The 19,861-nt window shown below is 41.3% G+C and overlaps 1 protein-coding gene across 2 annotated transcripts in view; it reads right to left on the bottom strand.

Annotated features, from left to right (window-relative positions):
* Positions 1–15,707, bottom strand: part of FRYL (FRY like transcription coactivator) — a 186,651-nt gene extending 170,944 nt beyond the window's left edge. Inside the window, exons 1-2 of one of the 2 annotated variants that reach the window (XM_063401905.1) lie at positions 15,568–15,707; positions 3,869–4,068 (exon numbers count right to left, since the gene is read on the bottom strand). The gene's annotated coding sequence lies outside the window, so the exon portion shown is untranslated. Of the gene's footprint in view, positions 1–3,868; positions 4,069–14,603; positions 14,737–15,567 lie in introns of those variants that run through there. The other variant, XM_063401906.1, reaches the window with a different exon arrangement.
* Positions 15,708–19,861: the final 4,154 nt, after the last annotated feature.

Below are 19,861 nucleotides of genomic sequence, written 5' to 3' on the forward strand. Positions count from 1 at the left end.
GGGAGGGCAACTCCGAGTTTCCACAGGAAAGCTCTGCAGCTACACAGGAGATACCAGAAGCAGCTGCTTCACTTGTGCTTTAGCCAAACCTCTGAAAAAAGAGAATCATTCTCATCTTTGGCATTCTTGTTTTGTTTAAAGACATACAGTGTTTTAATTAGCTACTAACCAAGGAATAAGCATTTTCCAGGTCCCTAAAGATTTCTGGTTACCATTCCATATCACAGATTCAAACTGTAACATGGAGTATTTACTGTAACTTGTACAGTTACCCTACACCTTAATGTAGAAGTTATTGTTACTTTTAAATTAAACACCTCTCCAAGTGAATTGCTTTCAACCAAACAGTTGCTGGCTGCAAACAGAGAAGAGCAGCATCTCCACAACCAATATGTAACAGCTGCCTGACCAAAAAAAAGCACTAAAAATAAAAGTTGAAGATATATATGGATAGCTGTATATATGTGTGTAGATACACATATTAAAAAGGACTGCAATATGCAATTTTAAGCAAGAGCAAAATTAGTTAGCATACGCAGTTCTTCACCATCTTCCTGCTGATGCATAACGAGACTGCTAAAAGAAATTCACCACAGGTCTAACCCCTTTGAAGGCCAAATGTATTTCATTTTATGTGTTAAAAAACACCTAAAGTGCTTTGTATATTATGCTCAATATACAAGCAGATTACATTTCAAAAAATGCAGTCAAAAGAAAAAAAAAAAAAATCAATCAAACTAAAATTTATCACTAATTATCAAGATACATAGCTGTTCTTCGTGCCAGAAAATAAGTTCCAAAAGAAAAAGCTTTACAAAATGTTGAAAACAGAAAATTTAAGAATGTTGAATGCTGCCTAAAAAGGAAACCCAAACAAACAAAAACAAAGCACTATCACCCAGAATCCTAGGGAAAGTAAGACCCACCAGACAGGTTCTACAGTTTTTTCCCCTCTAGTCTGACAGACACTTTCCCACTTCAGATTAAGCAGCTCTTCTGTGTCCTATTAGCATTTCTGTCTTGTGTTCAGTAGATGTGCCCCCGGTGTTCCACATTATTTAACAGCACGAGGCATCGAGTGTGAGGCATTCTGCAAGTCATTTGTCACTACAATTAGGTATGGTCTACAAAGCTCTTCAGCAGAAACACTGCTCTAGTCAGGCATCAGAGTGAGAACCAAAGTTCAAATGAAGCAGGAGGCAAGGGGGAAAGCCAAAAAACCCCTTATTAAAAGTCAGTGAGGCCCACTGAGCTATATCTTAATACAAACTTTGTGATAAAAAAAGAACTTTAATGTTCTGTTTATTTTTTCAATATCCACTTTAGAATTTATATTGACAGAACTAACAAAACTGCTGAGCAGAGTAACAAGTGAGTAACAAGTACTGCTTTAATTATTATTTAAGGAGAAATTAATTACTATTAATTTAATTACTATTTAATTATTAGTTAAGGAGAAGAAAAAAGAAAAGGAAGAATAAGAAAAAAAATTAAAAAACAAAACACATTTAAAAACCCACCAGACTTCTCTCTTCATAATGGTCCTTTATTAATTATGCTGGAAAAGAAATTAACCAAACTTAGCAAACTTTTGCTACACTTGCAAAAATGCTGGTCAAGTATTAACAGGCATATTAAATATTTTGATTACTGTTCAGGAATTGCTTTTACAGAAATATGCTTTTCAGCATAACTGGTACTCCAGACAATTTTGCAGAGAAGTCACGTGAGCTTTTCAAGACCTGACTGGACAAAGTCCTGAGCAAGGAGGTTGATCAGGACACTGATTCCAGGGAGTAAATTTGCAACACCAAAGAACAGCAACTGGCACATTTTTCCATCTGTATTATTTCCCTTATCCTACATATTTTTAAAGGAAAGCACTTGAATAAAACTCTCTCTGCATTCTCCAGCAGGAAAATAAACCCTGGAACACCACTTCTCACTAAAGTGAAAAACAAAAAAAACCCCAAACACAACATGCTTATTGCTTATACAAAACACAGTAGGCTTTTAATACAGAAGATAACAGATACAAAAGCTGTGGACCCAGTGCTAAGAATATTTGATTTGTTAAAAACCTGATTGCTTTTTAAACATCTTGCAGCAAGATGTTTTAAAAAAAAGCACAATATTACTGAAAAGTATTCAAAAAACTAAATCAGTACTGGACAGCCTTGTTCCCAAAAAGAAAAACTACACAATTCAAACTTGAACCTTTGAAGTTTGTAGTTGGAGCACATTTTCTATATAAACATACAGAACTACAGAAACATACATAAGCACTAAAAACTTTTAAGATTTGATAAAACTAAAGTTGTCCTACGCAGGATAAGTGTGCAGAGAAGAGAAACTTATGGTAAAAAAATTACATTAATGTTCTCAAACCCTCTACCTCCATTTTTCTGTTTCATTTAAAAGATTGATTTGGAGTTCCTACTCTGAAGTTTGAAGATGTACTTGTCTTCCCTGAGCAATAGCCAGATACAGTGTTTAAGGTAAACTTCTGCAGCAACAAATTTATTATACTTTGAGAAATAGAATACATCAGTACAAAAATAATTATGGTATAAAATTCTAACAAGGGACAGTTAAGCAAGTCAGCATGCTGTATAACTAGAATTGAAAAACAATAACAGAAGCAAACATGGGTACATGATATGCTGGAGATGTCCCAAAGGCAGATCTTATCATGCATTCAAATGCTATTTTTTGTATATTTCTCCTACACAGAATATATAAAACAATACAAAATAAAGTAAAGTGAGAGCTGTGAGGAAATATTATAAAACATATAATATTCTAATTATTAATGACAATTAGTTAATAATAGAACATAAAATATTTTATTACATTCTATAAAATACTATAGAATATATGCAAAATAAAATTGTCTTGAATACAAAAGTCCACAGAGCAAACAGCGTATCAACAACAGCACTTCAATATTTTCTTCCTGTCACACCAATGTACCCTCTGTTCTCAAAGGCCAAAAGAAAGCATGGTCTATGAGTTTTAGTACTTGACTGTAGAAAAGTGTTGTATTATTTTGGAAGGCCAGTTTAGATATTGGTTGGATCTACCCAGACTCATTTCAGCTCAGAAGCGCTTTAGTGACAACAGTGGCCCTACACTTGACATCAATGCATATCTGTTTCCTGCTGGTAAAACCCTTACATGCAAAGCAGCAAAGAAGAGAGCATCTGTCGATGACACTGACCCAGGAATGAGAACACTGACCGAGGAACGAGAGGTCCCCTGCAACCCAGAGCTCCCCCCGGTTCCCCCACTGCCCTGCCCATGAACGGCAGTGCCCGCCCGCAGCCACACGGGGGCACAGCGCGGCCGCCCGCCACATCCCAGCGGGAAGGCTCTGTGCCACCAACCCCGACCGGCACGGAGCGGCGACGCTCGTGAGAGAACACTGTTAAACACACAGAAATTACACCACAGAAACACTAAATGTAGGATTCGAGAATCACTAAACGCACAGAAACCACATCTGGCTCCAGAAGTCCCCAAGATGCAGATCAAGGCTATTTGCCCTGTTCTTGACCTCTTCCTTAGACATTCACTTTTGGCCATGATCAGTCTACACTGATTAAATACTACACTGATTAAATACTACACTGATTAAATACTACACTGATTAAATACTACACTGATTAAATACTACACTGATTAAATACTACACTGATTAAAACAAATGTTCTCGTTGGGTTTAACACAGTACAGACAGTCTTCTAGTCAGTTGTCTAACTGATATCTGAAGCAGCAGCTCAAGGTGTATTACCAGTACAATATAGACAAGCAAAACAGAAAAACATACATGAAAATCTATTTATGACACTCCCGAGAAAGACCTTACCACTTAGAAACCATTGTTAACCACAGATGAGAGCTATCCCACTTAGGATGGATCCATCAAGACATTTTTCCCCAAGTCCAACGTTGTGCTTCGAGGTGTAAGAGCAGACAAAGATGTAAACAGCTTTGAGTTGGCTGGTATGTGGCTAAAAACTGGAGAAAGAACTCCAAACACAGTACAGACGAATGAAGTACAGAACTCTGAAAAAGAAACGAGAAAAAAATTAAACCTTAGACACTTAACAGAGATGTCAACAATTTCCTAGTGCTTTAAAATTCTGAATTTATCATTGAAAAGTTAAAAACTATAAAAATCTATTTGTTACATTTGTCTTCAAAATTGCTGTTCTGCTCAGAAGCTTATTATTCTTAATGATTTTTTCCCCATGAAAGAGAAAAATTTAAACTGACACCAAAATAACATCTGGTTTCCCACGCTCAGCATATTCTGCATGCATCCATTCCTTATGAAGGGTTTTAATTGCACTTTAGTTACAAACATATTTTATTAATCATATATAACCACTCTAAAATGCAAGTAATTCTGAATCAATTTTTTCATATTAGTCCTTTTATTAATTTCTTTTCTGATTTTGGGGGTTGTTTTGGGGTTTTTTTTCATCTGCTTAGTTAGCAGGAGGATGTGGTCAGAAAAAGAAACAAAACTATACTTCAACTGGGTCTCCCTAACAAAGCCTTGAGAACTTCTGGAGATTCCTTCACAATAGAAGTTTGTATGCAGCTGACATACTTGCCACAACTTGCCTATGCAGCAGTTTCGTTTTGTTCTATAGTGCCAAACTACAGTAAAAAAAAGCACTTCAGTATTTTTGATTTTACCCTGAAGGCAGATCAAGCACTTTCAACTGCTGTTAACAACTCAAGTCTCACCATGCAGTAGCAGTCCACCACTCTGGAACATCTAGTTTATATGGGGGAATTTTTTTTTCTTCTTTTAAAAATTCAAAGCTTGAAAAGTTCCAGGAATTTTAAAATTCCATAGCTTGAAGATTTTCCAGGAAGAATTTGTAAAAAACCCTATACATCCAACATGATTTTCAGTGCTCTGATGTAGCAAAAATGTAGTAGTTTCCTTTAAGGATGTGTGAATTATTCAATCATCATCAATTCTTTTATGTACAATTTGTTCTACTTCTTAATTAGTGTTTCCAAAAATACAAAAGAGAGACCCACATAAGTGCAATCTAAAAGTAAAGCCACATCCTGAAGATTTTAAGATGTAAAAGAGAACTTAAAAGTGGGACTGTGAGACAAGCAAGAAAATTAGATAAACTTTTGCAAATAGGAGGCAACCTGATGTTTATATACATTGGGAATGTATTACATAATTCCCCGGAAAAGCAAGTCAAGTGTTTTAAAGACTTGACCAGTTACAAAGGGAAGCATTTAAAGACAGACAAAATTCTGACTGTGAATTTTACCTGTTAAATTTTGCAACTCGTTAATAAAAATGTCAACTGTTTTCCGTAGTCTGTGCGTTTGACAGTGCAGTGCATCAAATACACATCACTTTTACCTCTTCAGACAATTAGGGCAAGTTAACCTTGTTTTCTGCACAGCAGAAATGTATCACCTTTCATCCTACCTCCATCAATAAACTGTACTATTCCTTCTTCCCTCTTCTTTTTGCTTCTTTTTAATTAAAGGTAAGCAGCAGTTTAAATCAGTTCATGCCAAACCTTGCATTTCCCCCAGCTTGAAAAACAGTGAGTTAGCTGTCCTTCAACTCCTCCCCAAATACAATCATTGGGAACAGCACTTCAGCACAATCAAACCATGCCTTATTATCCTCCATAAAACTGACAGAATGCCCAGACAGAAACCCACCCCGGCATATGCTGACATTTTAGCTCACTACCTCAAGCAAAACATACATTCACAGGTACATAATCCATTCTGTTTAGAGGCTCCCCTGCTTGCTGCCTTCAGAGCAAACACATAGAAACACATCTTCCTTCTTTACACCAGATTCAATCTCCCCCTTCCACCACAGCACCACCCAATGGCCCAGCTGCTTAAGGAAGGAGCAAAGTTCAGCTAAAACCTGACCTAACTGTCCAAGCTTTAGGAAGGTACTGGCAGTTCAGCTAGTGGACTGCTTGGAAAGAGGCCAGAGGGTGGGAAGCCCATGAAAACCCACACAACGTACTCAAGCTTTTTTGTACACACTGAGCAATAATGAATTTTATATTGCAGCTGCTGCTCAGAACTTCAACTAGAGCTGGATTTGAATACAACCTGAGGTATTCTACAGAAGCAATCTGATCAGATTAACTCCAACTACAGGAAAAATAAAGTATCAGTAAAGGCAGCAAAAAGGTCAAAAGTCTCCAAAGGATGCCAGTGAAGCTTACAGTAGCTACAGCATATTGCTGGTTCCTTTGGCTTCATTTCCTAGCGGCAGCTGACAAGTTAAAATGTAACTATGCTTTATCAGATTTGAAGTCAAAGGTGCAGTTTCAGTGTTTGGGGTTCACCCCTACAGGAGATTTGTGAAAAGTTAAGAAGCAGAACATGAAAAAAGGAACATAATAAAGTTGAAAATACAAGAGGTTTGGTATCGTAAGGTTCAAAAGATAGTATAAAGAAAAATGATGCTACCTCTAAGTTTTCATATCTAAAAGAATTCAGAACTCCTTTAACAGCCTGAATTGGAAAACACAACTAAAAATCCAGCCAACTTCTAATTACGTAATTTGTTTTTTTGGGGGGCGGGGGGGGGAAGGGGTGTTCACAGAGCATTGTTTTCAAGCTGTTGTATTAGATTCACAGAGTAGCTGCTAGAATGCAAGACGGAACTCAACTTTAGCTTCTGAGCAGCAATTAAGATGCTCCAATTCAGTACACGTTGCTAAGCATAGGACAGGTGGTACACATCACTTCCAAAAACTTTAGTGATAGGGATTAATACTAATGTTGCTGGAAATTAAAGTATCAGCACCTTCATTTAAGAAGATACATACAACATACTAAATTAGAACCTTCTTTATAATTACTGGCCCAAAAGACTTAATAAGATGATACTTCAAAAGAAAGAAAGAAATACTAATAGGTTTAGCCATCTGCTAGTGGTGTTTCCATGCTACAAACCCTAACCAGGCTTCAATGCACTGTTTGCTTTTACACAGGTAGAATAAAGGCAGAGATGAATGATATCAGTTTTTATGAAATCATCTGAAAAATTACAACAAAAAACCAGAAGTTTAGGGGCAAACATTTACACAATGGCACTATGGTCACCCAAACCTGTGGCTGAGTCATAACTTCAGCATTTTCTAGAGGTAAGTAACTTGCTGTCACAAGCACTCCTAAGATAACACACCACCCCTTGTGAGCACTGGTCCTCTTGTCAACTTACACCACCCCTCATGCAGGAGGTAGAAGGAAGAAAACAACATTATTAACTATAAACTAGATTTGTTATACAACATATTGACTATATATAAGACTTCCCTGCTACTGGCCAATTGCACATTTTTTCCACTACAGCACGGGGAAATGGTACCAGAAGGCTGGAAGATTTCCAGGGGCTGACCAGTTCCCTTGTTCTCCCAACCTTTTCCTCAGCAACAGCATGCACTGCTAGACTATTCTGAGCTTATGGCTTGCTGTCCTCCCAAGTAAGTGATAGTGATGATCAACATCAGAAATAGCAAAAAAAAAAAAAAAGAGCTTGAGAGCACCTGAATATTACAGAAGCCACTTTTAAGCTAATTACCTCACAAAATTGGGTGCCGTAAGAGTAAAAAGCGGGAATGAAGTTTCCCAGGCTCCTTATACCCAAATCTGCTCCATTTCCCTACTGAAGCTTGGCACATTGTGCATCAATGGAAGATTTTTAGTAACAAGTTGGTTCTTTTGCTTCCTGTAAAAGTTCTGAGCATATTAATAGTGTATAACAATAATCAACACCACAAACTGAAAATGGTACATGATGAACTGAGTGTTACTAAATGCTGTCAAGAACACCGTAGTCACACAATATTCTCCCAATTTCACCAACCATCTCCTTACTGAAAAAGTTCTTTTCCACTCCACAATCCCCATAACCAGCTACAAAAATCAACATCTTATGTAGAACATTTCTTCCGTTAACAGACTGTTGAGGCTCAAAATACATTTTCTTTTTTAAAAAGTGCCAGAAACTATAAAACACTGACCAGCTCTGTTACTGTGTGTATACAAAGAAAAATGTGGCAATTTTTCTTAGTTATGATATAACACTAGGAGGAACCAACATGAACTTTAAGCACATTCAAGGTCTATATGAATTAAATAACACCTCCCCACTGCCCCGCTCACACACAAAAAAGCCTCACCACTTTACTCCCTTGAACAAAGCAGTAAGCTGCTTTCCCCACTTCCTCCCCTCAAAGCATCTTCAGAGGTTAAAGTGAGGTCGTATATATAAAACACCAGTAGTTCTTCCATTATGCTGACCAGACAACGATGAAGTAGAACATCAATAATGTATAACACAGCAAGTATAACATCAGTTAGCAGATTTCTTAGCTACTCAAACAGTTGCAGAAAAACATTTCAATTGATATATCCCAACCCAGTGCAATTCTCTCTGGCCTCTGGAAATAGAATACAAATACTGCATAAAATGCAGTAGTGCTAACTGCTTTTGAACTACAATGATCAGATTGGGGACTTTGTTGTTCCTGCAGACCATCTCAACCCATTCTTTTTTCTTAAACTGTAGAGTTCATAGAGGCTGTATTTACACAGGGTGAGATATGAACTTGCTTTTTCATTTAAAAAAAAGCTCAAATGAGGCCAGTCTGCATTCTCCAGTATAACAATAACAAACATTTAAGTAGCTGAACTATTCTTCTTCTTTCTAGGCACAAAACATTATGAAAGCCCTAGTGATTTCTCTCTCTCTCTCCTCTGCATTCTAGTCTTCCCATAATAAGCACATAGTTTTCAAACAGTCACTTGCAAAATTCAGAATGGCTTGTGTCCCTAACATATGTCAGTTCTTAAACTTGGAACATCTGTATCACTGAGCTAGAATCACAGAGATTTTATGCCTTTAAACTATCCAAGTTACATGGAAGAGTTTTGTATACTGGATATGGTTTGATAGGAACGTGCAATAAAAGCTACTTTCAAATTATGGAGACTAGGACATACTTGAAAATGGAACTATTAGTCTTAATTTAAAAAGGCAAGACAAGGGAACAACAACTTGCACTATGGCAAAACATGGAATACACTTGCAATACCTTCTTTGGATACCCTCTCATGAGATACAAGGTTGGGCTTCAAACTGGATCAAATCAGCTGCACACAGTTTACCTCAGCACCACAAAAATACAAGTACAATCTGTGCCTGACTGATAGTTTATTTACAGATTTTGAATTACAAACTATAATATCATAGCCTGATCATGACTTACCAGGAAGAGAAGTGTTCATAAATGCTTTTAAATATGGTTCATTTTTCTCCTAATACAGCAAAGGCCCAAAACTATACAAAAGTGTTAAAGAAACATGCAGGTAAAAACTCTGAGTTTCCTGCACCAAAAGCTTGGTCTATTTATTCTGTACTTCTGTTTACCCAGCTTTCTGTTCCCACACTTGCTATCTACCACTCTCACTCTCCGCAGCTATTCACCTATCAATTCTGCAGGTAAGTGCATGTAAATACATATAAATTACACACAAACATATGTATCAACTGCATCTGAAAAGACATCTCTGAGCCCCAATTTTATATGCAACATCTAGCACCAAAGTGACTTCAAATCGGGTAGCAGTGGTAAAGGCTGAACTGAAGAAACAGAGGGAATGGGGCAAGATCGCCATGATTTCTGTGTCAAGAAACAGAGTACCAGGTTTGCCATCCCAGTGAAGATGTCAGGGAGTCCTACACCTACTGCTACCCTTGCAAAGAATAAGAGCACTCATTTGCAACTCCCTTCTCTTTATGAGCTGATGTGGGATAGCCAGGAGCCCCCCAAGTGACGCCAACAGCCATCATGGGACCAGCGACTACTCATCCATCACCCTATGCCAGGGATTAAACAGGCCAGCCAGCAGCCACGGTGCAGAGGGCACTAATTCCTCAGCTTTTTGGATGACATTGCTTTTTTGCTTTTAGTATTTTTTAACATAATCAGCATTGCTGGCAGATTATAATAGTTCAATTAAAAATCATGAAAATTCTGTCAGTGTTAAAATGTCCAGCTGCCATGGGCACAACCTTGACAGCTCTTTCTGATTTAGCACAAGAAGAGAAAAAGGTGTTGATAAGGACTGTTCTCACGAAAGACAGATAAAAATTACTAGGAACACTTCAGCTATCTTCCATGCTAATACCTCTAAAGAGAATCAGCCTTTGTCCAGGTCTACTGTTAGTTCCAAGTCCTCTTTAGGACATGGCATTTACAAAAGATGCTTCTTTGTTTTGCAAAACTGGACACACCAGTGGAGAAATAAAGTTACTCTTTGCAATATCAACTTCAAATGCAAATTCCTGAGGTCTCATTTTATCAGAACATTCCCAAGTCTTACGGTATAGATATTCTTTCACTTTAAAAAAAAAAAATTAATTAACCTCTTTTAACAGTCTCCCACATTGAATTACTAGAGCCTTATCTTCTGGATCAAGTACAACAAGACTTTCTCTATTTGTAGTTCTTATGCTCTCTCCAGCTCTTATTTTATAAATACATCCAACATTATATTCAGTTACTCCAAACAAACAAACTTAACTGCACAGGGCTCGCAAAACCTACACAATTATTGTGTTTGATACTACTACAAAAAACCAGCAGTGAAAGTTCAACAGCAGGAAGTCTGTGAAAGGCTAAGCAAATGGAATTGCATATTGCAAGGCAGGTCTTACTCATAACCTCACAAGGATCTTCTTAGCACACACCATTTTATTTTGTGCTCTTCTCCTTTGCTTACTTGCACGCTGCTAGGGTATCTTTGAGTTCCTCGAATACTCTCTGCACAAGTATGACCAACACCATGCCCACTGGAACCCGAACTATGGCAGGACCAAGGACTGCTGGAAAAGGGGTACTTACCAAAGCTGCGTTTAACCTGCAGCTTCTTTTCCCCCTGAACCTAACATACTTGAGAAGTAATATCTTCTGTTATAAGTCACAGTTTATGAAGACAAAGGGAAACCTTGAGAGGACTATGGAAGGAAAACAGGATCCCTAAGGTTTACCAGCAAGGTACATCCACCAGAGTATTAAAAAACCTTTATAAAGTCCCACTGGAACCTTCCCTGGAATACTTTATAGAAGTCTGGCCAATGCATGCTAAAAAGACTAATTAATGTATGAAGAAGACAATTATAGCATTTTAGTATGATAAGATGAACAAGAAATGTCACCTGAACAAGAGAGAGTCTGGTTTATCTGGTTTAGCAAAATTACACTATTACTCTCTAGAAACACACTCAAGATAAGGGGAAACAAACATTAAAAAGAAAAAATTGCTAAAGACAAAAAATAATGTTGGCAACTGCCCCGACAAACTGCTTTAACATACAATTGCAAATATTCCCCAAGTATCAGTTATTTAGTTTTGAAGCAGCCTTCCAATAGTTAGCTGACAAAACACACAGAGCTTCTTTTATTAGCATGACCATCTCATGTAACCTCACTTAAAAAAAAAAATCTAAGAAAATAGAGGAGAAAAAGGTCCAAGGCAGGAATCTTCTCCCATCTTCTGGAATACAGGGAGTAAGAAGAAAATAGGTCACCACACTAATTCCGAAGTGACAGCCTGCACCACTCGAGTGGCATGTCAATAGTCCCAAGCCTACTGCTAGACACTCCTATCTGTAGCTACTTCAGGCTAGGCCAGCCCAGCTTTTGAAAAGTAAAATTCTCTTACACCTGTATGGACCAGCTCCCAAGGCAGCAGCTGGAATAACAGAATAAAGATCCTACTGTACCAAGGTCTGTACAAACTCCATGCAGCTCAGCTTTGACTGTTGTCACCAACCACAAAAAACAATTCATGCTGCTTCTGGGGACAAGGGCAAGAATACCCATGTAAAGAACAAACCAATAAAACCCCAAAGCTTACAGAAACAGCATCAGGACACTAGGTCCTTGTACAAGATCAAATATTTAGACATTTCAGAGAATCTCAAACTCAACTTTAGAAGCTTGGTTTGGTTTTTAATACTTATTCCTCTTCTATTTTTGCATGCAAACATAAATCACTAGGAAAAACTATAGATAAATAAAAAAATCCCTCAAACCTGAAGATATATCCAGAGCAAACACTGTTGTTCAACTAGCTCAAGGGGATTTTTTTCCTTTTTGATATCTTCCAGTGATGGTAATGGACACTTGCTCTTCGAGACTGTATTCTGTCATCCTTCCTGGGAGGTGTTCATGTCAGAGGGAATTAGGATTATAATAGATTTGGGGGAGGGGAAGGAAGGAAAGGAAGGACAACGCAAGTCTTAGAAGAGACACAGCTATAAGGCCGTACACAGATACTCAGACAATTAACTGCAGAGCATTGAGGATAAGCAAGCTAAACACCAGAAAGAACTGATCTTTTAGTCAATATAAAAAGGCAGAAGCAACCCTAGCTGAGTCAGTGTGGCTAACATCTATTACTGGAGTTCATGAGGATTTAGAGCAAGACCAGACAAGAATAATGCTGAATTCTAAAACCTCCTAACATTGCAACACTCCTCCAGCCCACTGTGATTCCTGGGAGGAGTATTACAGATACAGAAGTAGTAAAAGTTCTTAGTTGTTTGGGTGCGAGCACGCAGAAGCTGCACAAAGCAGCAAGCCACAGCCAGGCCGTGTGCTAGGCCAGCTGCCCTTCCACTGACGGGTAAGCTACATCCCATTTCCTCCTGGGAAGGCTGGCCAGGTACAAGGTCACAAACCCTGAAATATTAGCCTCATTTTTCTCACAGTAACTCACATAACCTACATGTGCATATAGCTCCTTCCTCTGACATTATCTGCACAACACCTATGGTTTCTTTTAAACTAAGGATTAAAAGTAGGGAAAACCTGCTAAAAACTCATGGCACTCTAAGCTAGAAAGAGCACATTATACACCCTTGCTCTGTATTATGCAAGTCCACTGAAGCCAAAAGTTTGCCTTCAGGTCTCTTAAGGAACTCAGACCAAAAAATTGAACTTGTCCTTTAGTCCTTTACACAAAAATGAAGTAGTCTTCACCCGGCAAGGTGGCGAAGACAAAACCCTCTGAAATACACAGCTAGGTATAAAATAGGCAACTTCTGCCTGATGTGGAACACACTGTTTTCCAAGTTGTTTTCCTTGATGCATAACCACTGAAGGGAATTATAATCTTCTTAAGTTCTTAGAAAAAGTAAATACAGACAGCATGATCCCAACTGTATTAGCAAAAACTTTCAGCATACCAATTAATTTCATCAGCCCAAATTAGAAAGACAAGCATTCACAGTTAAATAAACATATGAGGACCACTCTTGAGCTGTTGAAGCATAGCAGGATAACTCTGCAAAGCATTGATACAGTAACATGAAAAATGAACAGTTCTACTTTCTGCCTTAGCCTCTACAACCTACAACTTCCTTTCTTAGAAGTATTACGCTATTACACAAAAACCAGCTATGGCCATGCTTTGGTTCACTTAGGCCAGTCAAACAGAAACAGAATCAGTTGAATTTTCCAACTTTACCTTAACTAACCTCACAGAAGAATTAATCAACTTGTCTTTTGAAATGAAGCTCAGCAACAATATTCTACAAAGTCCCAAAGCAACATACCACTACTCTGCTCCAAGGAAACCATTTCTAGAGAAGTCAGCACAGACTTTAACCAAATCAATTTTGGAATATAAATAAGGAGTCATTCACAGCAGCAATGTGCCCAGGGAATTTGTTGTCTACTGGCAACAACCACCATCAAGTACCACTAAGGACCTCTACAAACCACAGATAAAGGAAGCCTTTGACACTGAAAATGTTGTTCTCATCTTTAAATACGTGACTTACTAAACCTGCAACACAATTTTTACAGAGGGGTTTGTTTCCTTCCTGAGGTACTGTCAGAAGATAAGAATCAGTGTGGTTTTACAGCGTTGGTCAACAATCTTCCACAAAGATTCTGAAGCACGTATCCTCAGCATGACAGTAACACAGAAGCAAAGCTACTGAAACAGCCTGCTGAGGAAATGACACACAAACAGCCTAGTGAGGAAATACTTCTTAAGAAACTACAGTTAATTTCACTCTGCTCAACTCTCAACCAGCAATCACCTTCTTTCTCAAAGTACTCTATATACTCTATGAAGTCTGCAACAGGGAGATAGGCAGTGCATAAAGGAGTAAAGAACTTGTTTTCTGGTTTAGTATATTTCTTCCCTAATGCCCATTTGAGATTTGTAATTCTGAAGGAAGTCCAGGTTACACTCTCGCTGCCTCATCTCTAGATTGCCTTAGCATTCCTCAAGATCGTATTAGGAAATTGTTTTTCCAACGCCTTCAGAATGAGCGACCAAAATACTTGAGATTTGTTGGGTTTTCAGGGTTTAAGTTTCTCATCTGATTCCTTAGGATGTTTTAGCTGGAGCTACCTTGATTGTCAGACAGTGATTTCTGGTCAAGACACAAACCGAACTACCCACTGAGCAACAAAAATGATCACATCACCAAAATACTAGAAACATACACATGAAAGTGGAGAGGGCAAGACTAAATAAGCCCCTACAATACTTACAGAGACACAAGCACGCCTGTCTGAGGCTGTAAAAACTGCGGAAGCCGAACTTGATCTAAAAGCACCTCAGAGCGACTCCATCAGCGAGGCGCTGCACGCCGAGCGCAGGGCGCGCACGTCTCCTAGTTTGCCGCTCGAGTCTCCCAAGTTTCACCCGGAGGCGGGGGAGCGGGCCAGCTGCGCGGAGGGCGGCCGGGGGCGTCGCTGCTCGCCCGCACCGCCCTCCCCACCAGGAGCCGGGACGCGCGTTTCTCCGCCGGAGCCCCCGGACACCCCCAGGCGGGGCGGGGCCGGGAACAAAGCCCGGCTCCGTACCACCCTCCCCGCTCCGTCCCGCCATTCTCGGCCGGCCTGGCCCGCTCCCAGCCCCGCCATCCCCTGCGGCGGTGGCTGCCCGGCGGCTGCGCGGCCCCGCTGTCCCGGGGGGCGGCCGGAGCCGGCCGGACGGGTGCGGACGCGGGGTGGGACGAGCCCGGCGGCCGCCACCGCTTTACGCTCGGCCCGCGGAGCTGTGCGAGCAGCGCTCTCACCGCGAGGACTCCGGGGGCCGCCGGCTGAGAAGGCTGGGCAGACACGGGTGGGGCCGCGGCCGGGGAGGAAGGGGCGGAAGGAGACGGCGCGCGGGCCGCGGAGAGGATCGGGGGGACTCCGGCTCCCCGGGGCTGGAGCTGCAGAGCCCGGCCGGGGGGCGGCCGGGCTACGCCGAGCGCACGCAGCACCGCCGAGCCCTGCTCCGTCTCCGCCCTACTCGTGCCCCCGCGGCGACGGCGGGCAGGGCCGCCCGGCCACACGCTGCCTTCCCTCCCGTCCCTCCCCTCCCCGCCGTAAACAAAGCGGAGAGGGCCGGGGCCGGGCCAGCGCCAGGGGCCGCACAGCACAACCCGCGGGCTCCGTTCCCGTCGGGGCAAGGCGCCCCCTGCTCCCTCCGATCAGCCACGGCCGGATCCCGGCGCCGCCGCCTCACCTCTCCCGCCGGTGGAAGCTGCCGCAGCCCCGGGCGCCGCCGCCTTCCTCAGCGCGGCTGTGGTTCCCCCCACACTTCAGAGCGACCCTGGTGGGAGCCGGTGACCACCGCACGCCACCGACATCCCCCGCCAGCTTTAACCCGACGCCGCCTCTCCCCTCCGGCACCTCGACGTCCCGGCGCGGCGCTCCCGCCCCCCCGCGCCGCCCCATTGGCACGCGCCGCCCCGCCCCGCCCCGGCGCTCACTGGGGCACGCGCGCAGCACTCACGCGGCCCCGCCCCCGCACTCCCTCTCCGTTGGCTCCCGAGCGTCCGGCCCGCCCTCGAGGCACCGCCCCTCCGCACTTCGGCCAATCGCCAGGCAGCGAGGGGCGAGCCGAGCCCCCGATTGGCGGTGCCCGCCCGTTTCCCGTGGCTGTGATAGGCCGGGCCGGCGGCAGGTCCCCCCCCCGGAGCGCTCCGGGCGCCGCTCCTCTCGAGGCGCCCGGCTCCCGTCCGGGCAGCGTCCCGGGCCCCGGCGGCTCCGCGCAGTCCCGCACCGGGCCGGCCCGGCGGGGCGGGCGGCCCCAGCAAGCCTCTGCGCCCCCGGAAAGAGCAAGAGCGATTGCTACCGTTAAGAAGGCCGGTATCATCAAGGTAGCCGGGAATCAAACGGCTTTCAGGGCACGCAGCAGCGTGGCGGTGAACATCCAGGAAGTGTCCCGGCTATTGAGGCGATGAGGCCCCGCAGAGGTCCCGCCGCACCGTTTCAGGGCGCTCCTTTCGCCCGTAGGAAGCGGTCGGAAAATCCGCCCTTCCCCCAAGCGAATAAGGGCAAATATTTGTGTCTCGGCCAGCTGCACAAATGCTGAGATACCGCCTTTTTGCCAGGAATTACTCGCGTTGTTCGACCTACGCGAACCGCCGGGCTTCCCCCGCACAAGCAGCCGGGCTCCCTGCGGGCAGGGCAGGCTAAGCTGCCGCCACCCCTGCATGGCATAGAAAGCACTTGGACTGCTCTGGCCATTGGATATTGGCTTTGATTCCTTGTACTTCCCACAGGCGCCAAGGTTCAGCGCAATGCACTGGCAGCGAGGCAGAGCAATAAGATAATTCACAACATCATCCTCAGAAAACTGAGCTGCTACCGGGACTGGCCAGGATATCAGTAATACAACAGGTCTGGTGCTTGGAAGTAACAATGTATTTCTAAACAATGCAAAGATCTAAAGATCTGGGACCCAATGTTAATAGAAACAGTACCAACATTAACAGTTAACCGGTTAGAAAGTAACTATATTTTCTGTTAAAGTGCCTCAAAGCTTCCAGGCTTAAAAAGAAAAAAAAAAAGAAAAAAAAAAAGAAAAAAAACAGTGCAGGAGGGGGAAAGAAAAATACATGTAAAGTGTGATAAAATAACACAAGATTTGCAAAACAATTTAGAAAGAATCCTGAAGTCAACATTTTCCCACTGTTAAACAGAAGCCTGTCAGGCAAGTACTGTATTATAATAAGCATTTCCAACAAAACCAGAACTGAGTGAAAAGTACAAAGAACAAATGCACCAGCACAACAGTTGTAACAATTTATATTAAAAGGAGTTCAATGTTCTGTACCATACTTTGTATGATTATAGTTTATTTGGAGTAAAAGCTCCTCCATGCTCAACTACTTACGTCCATGGACCCTTAAGATAGATGATGTATGTCAACTTACAGAAATCAGTAGGAAAAGAAAGCAGGAGGGGAAAAAAATAAAGGTATCCTGGTAGCTGAGGTTAACTCTTCCCTGTAGAGTTAGGAATTTTGTGCAGTACTTTTTACAGTTGTAGCAACTGTTAAAATACAGTAAAAAGTACTGCATAAAATTCTTACAGTAATCATAGGTGATAGAGCACCTAACAAGAAAAACAGGATTCATTGCTACTGGTGTTGTGCATCATTTCAGACGATTGGAGCAAAGTCTGTCACAAGTTGCCTCTGATTTTGAAGTTATTCTGAGTTAGAGGCTCGGTGATCTTCCCAATAAATGCATGTAACTGAGGCAAGAGCACCAGAACCTCAGCACCAATGAAAGTCAGACCACTGGTATTTAACCGTGAGCACCTGAACTTTACAGGATGTACAATCACTTTCAGAACCCAAATGCTCCTTTACCAGCCAGCTTTACAAAATAGGTCTAAGGATTAGTTCCATCTAAAGCAATTTTCAAAATACATTATAGTGCCAGTTAATATTAATAGCAATCATTATCTATGTGGGTAAAGTCCTTACTAACTGAGGCTTTGACTATCAGCTCCTCAAAGACACCCACTCTTGGTTCTTGCTGATGTGCCATAATGCTTCAGGCAAATAACTGATTCTTTGTTTGCCACCAGTTGTAGTAGTTAAAACAATGCTCTTTTTTTTTTGGTATGAGGCACTATTATTTCCTCATTAGGGAGAGATTTTTCCAAATACAGTCCTGTTAACTCTTGGCAGCCACCAGAACCTCTCAGCTGTTGCATTTTACTGTATTGTCCAGAGCACCAAGCAAAAAAAAAAAAAAAAACCAAACAAAAAACAAAAAAACAAACCAGAAAAAAAAATCACCATTCACATTGTTCTATATACTTGAGCACATACACTTCCAGCACTTGTTTTGGAGACTTTCTTTACCAGATCAGTGTTTACCCAAACTCTTTCATATATCTAGTGGTTTTAGTTGTCTTATACAGTATTGCAAAACTTGATTTATTTGTTAGGCCACCTCTTTGTTTTGCAGTGGAATTGTATAAAACCTGCCGCTGACTGTTAACAAGGGGGTGAAAAAGAATTTGTCAGAAAGATAAACTTTTAAACCACTTGACAGACTGCACAGAGCTCACGCTAATAATTCTTTGAGCATTCTTTGAGCTCCACCTTCCAGAGTTCTGAATATTCACCACTTTGTTTTGCAAAGTACTGCAGTTAGAAACCATGTGACTTTCACACCTTCCAACTTGTTAACATAGGTAATCAGTTCGTTTTAAAAGAATCTCATAATTTGAAAGTTTTCGTTTTTCCTTCGAGGCATCTCCTTCACAAGAAATAACTTCCAATTTCTAAACGTTAACTATCAAGTTTTTGTATTACAGTTGTGAAAAAGGCATATTGTGTGTGTGGCTCTACGCAGATATTTACTATATGTAATATGCTAGGTAAAAAAAGTTATGCAATATTAACATTTTAAATAATATAGTAAATGTAGTTTTTAACATTGAATCTAAGTAAGAATTGTGTGTAAGGTATTGTCCTTAGCTCAAGAGCCAAGAGAAGATAACCCAGAGGTTTCTACACAGAGAGAACAATTACAACAAGCCTGACTAAAACCCCTCTTGGATGTTTCAGAGGGAAAGATGCATATCTCCTTGAAACCACCCTGGCCAATCCAAACCATGCATATCTCCTTGAATCCACAAAGCTACCTGGTTAAGCCAGACTCCAGGACGCCAGCGGTTTTGCAAAAGGCTCGTGGCAAACGGGCTTTTCTTAGATAAAGTATGCATATTCATTAAAGTTGGTCCTCAAAAATAGAGAGGCTTCTCTCTAACGGGGCCCTTCTCCTTCTCAGCCTTTGTCTGGGAGGGAGGGGGGACGGTAGACCCGGGCTACCTACTTTGCTCTTATTTGCCTCATTATTTGTCCTGTCTCTGAAAACTTTTTAAACTTTTATTATTGTATTATATTTTGTGTAACCAATTTTTATTCTTTATTAAATTTTCATAAATTTCAAGAAGCGAGTTATTGGCATTTATCACAACAGTATTTTGAATCTCAAAGATATTCTTCATTCTTACATAATACTAAGTCATAAAAGATAAAAAGTTTAGAGACATAGATACGTGAGTTGCAATGCTTCTAAAAATAATTTTGACTCCTAAAGTGGCCCAAAATTATATAACTTTACACTATTACGAATAATCTATTGGTTTTGTGTTTTAAACAACACAGAACAGCAATGATAAAACAGCTGCTGAAGCATCAAACCACCACTGTGCCTGTTGTTAAACAGTTCAGGATCCCTGAGAATTCTTCTCTTAAGAACTACTCTAGTGCATAGATTTATAAACAAAAAATGGCATATTGCGTAATGACACCTGTTAAAGCAGAAAGTAGAGAAAACAGTATTCAAGAAAGGGGTTAAATATCTAGCCTTAAGCCTTGCAAGAGAACAAAATTTTATATTTATCAGAAGGACTTGGTGATGCCATCACCAATTGTAAACTGAAGTTCTCATAGTTGCATGAGATAGCAGGAGTATAAAGAAGTTGTATAAATAGACCAGAGGGTCAGA

This window comes from Prinia subflava, chromosome 7 (assembly GCF_021018805.1).
Source record: "Prinia subflava isolate CZ2003 ecotype Zambia chromosome 7, Cam_Psub_1.2, whole genome shotgun sequence".
Taxonomy (NCBI): Eukaryota; Metazoa; Chordata; class Aves; order Passeriformes; family Cisticolidae; genus Prinia; species Prinia subflava.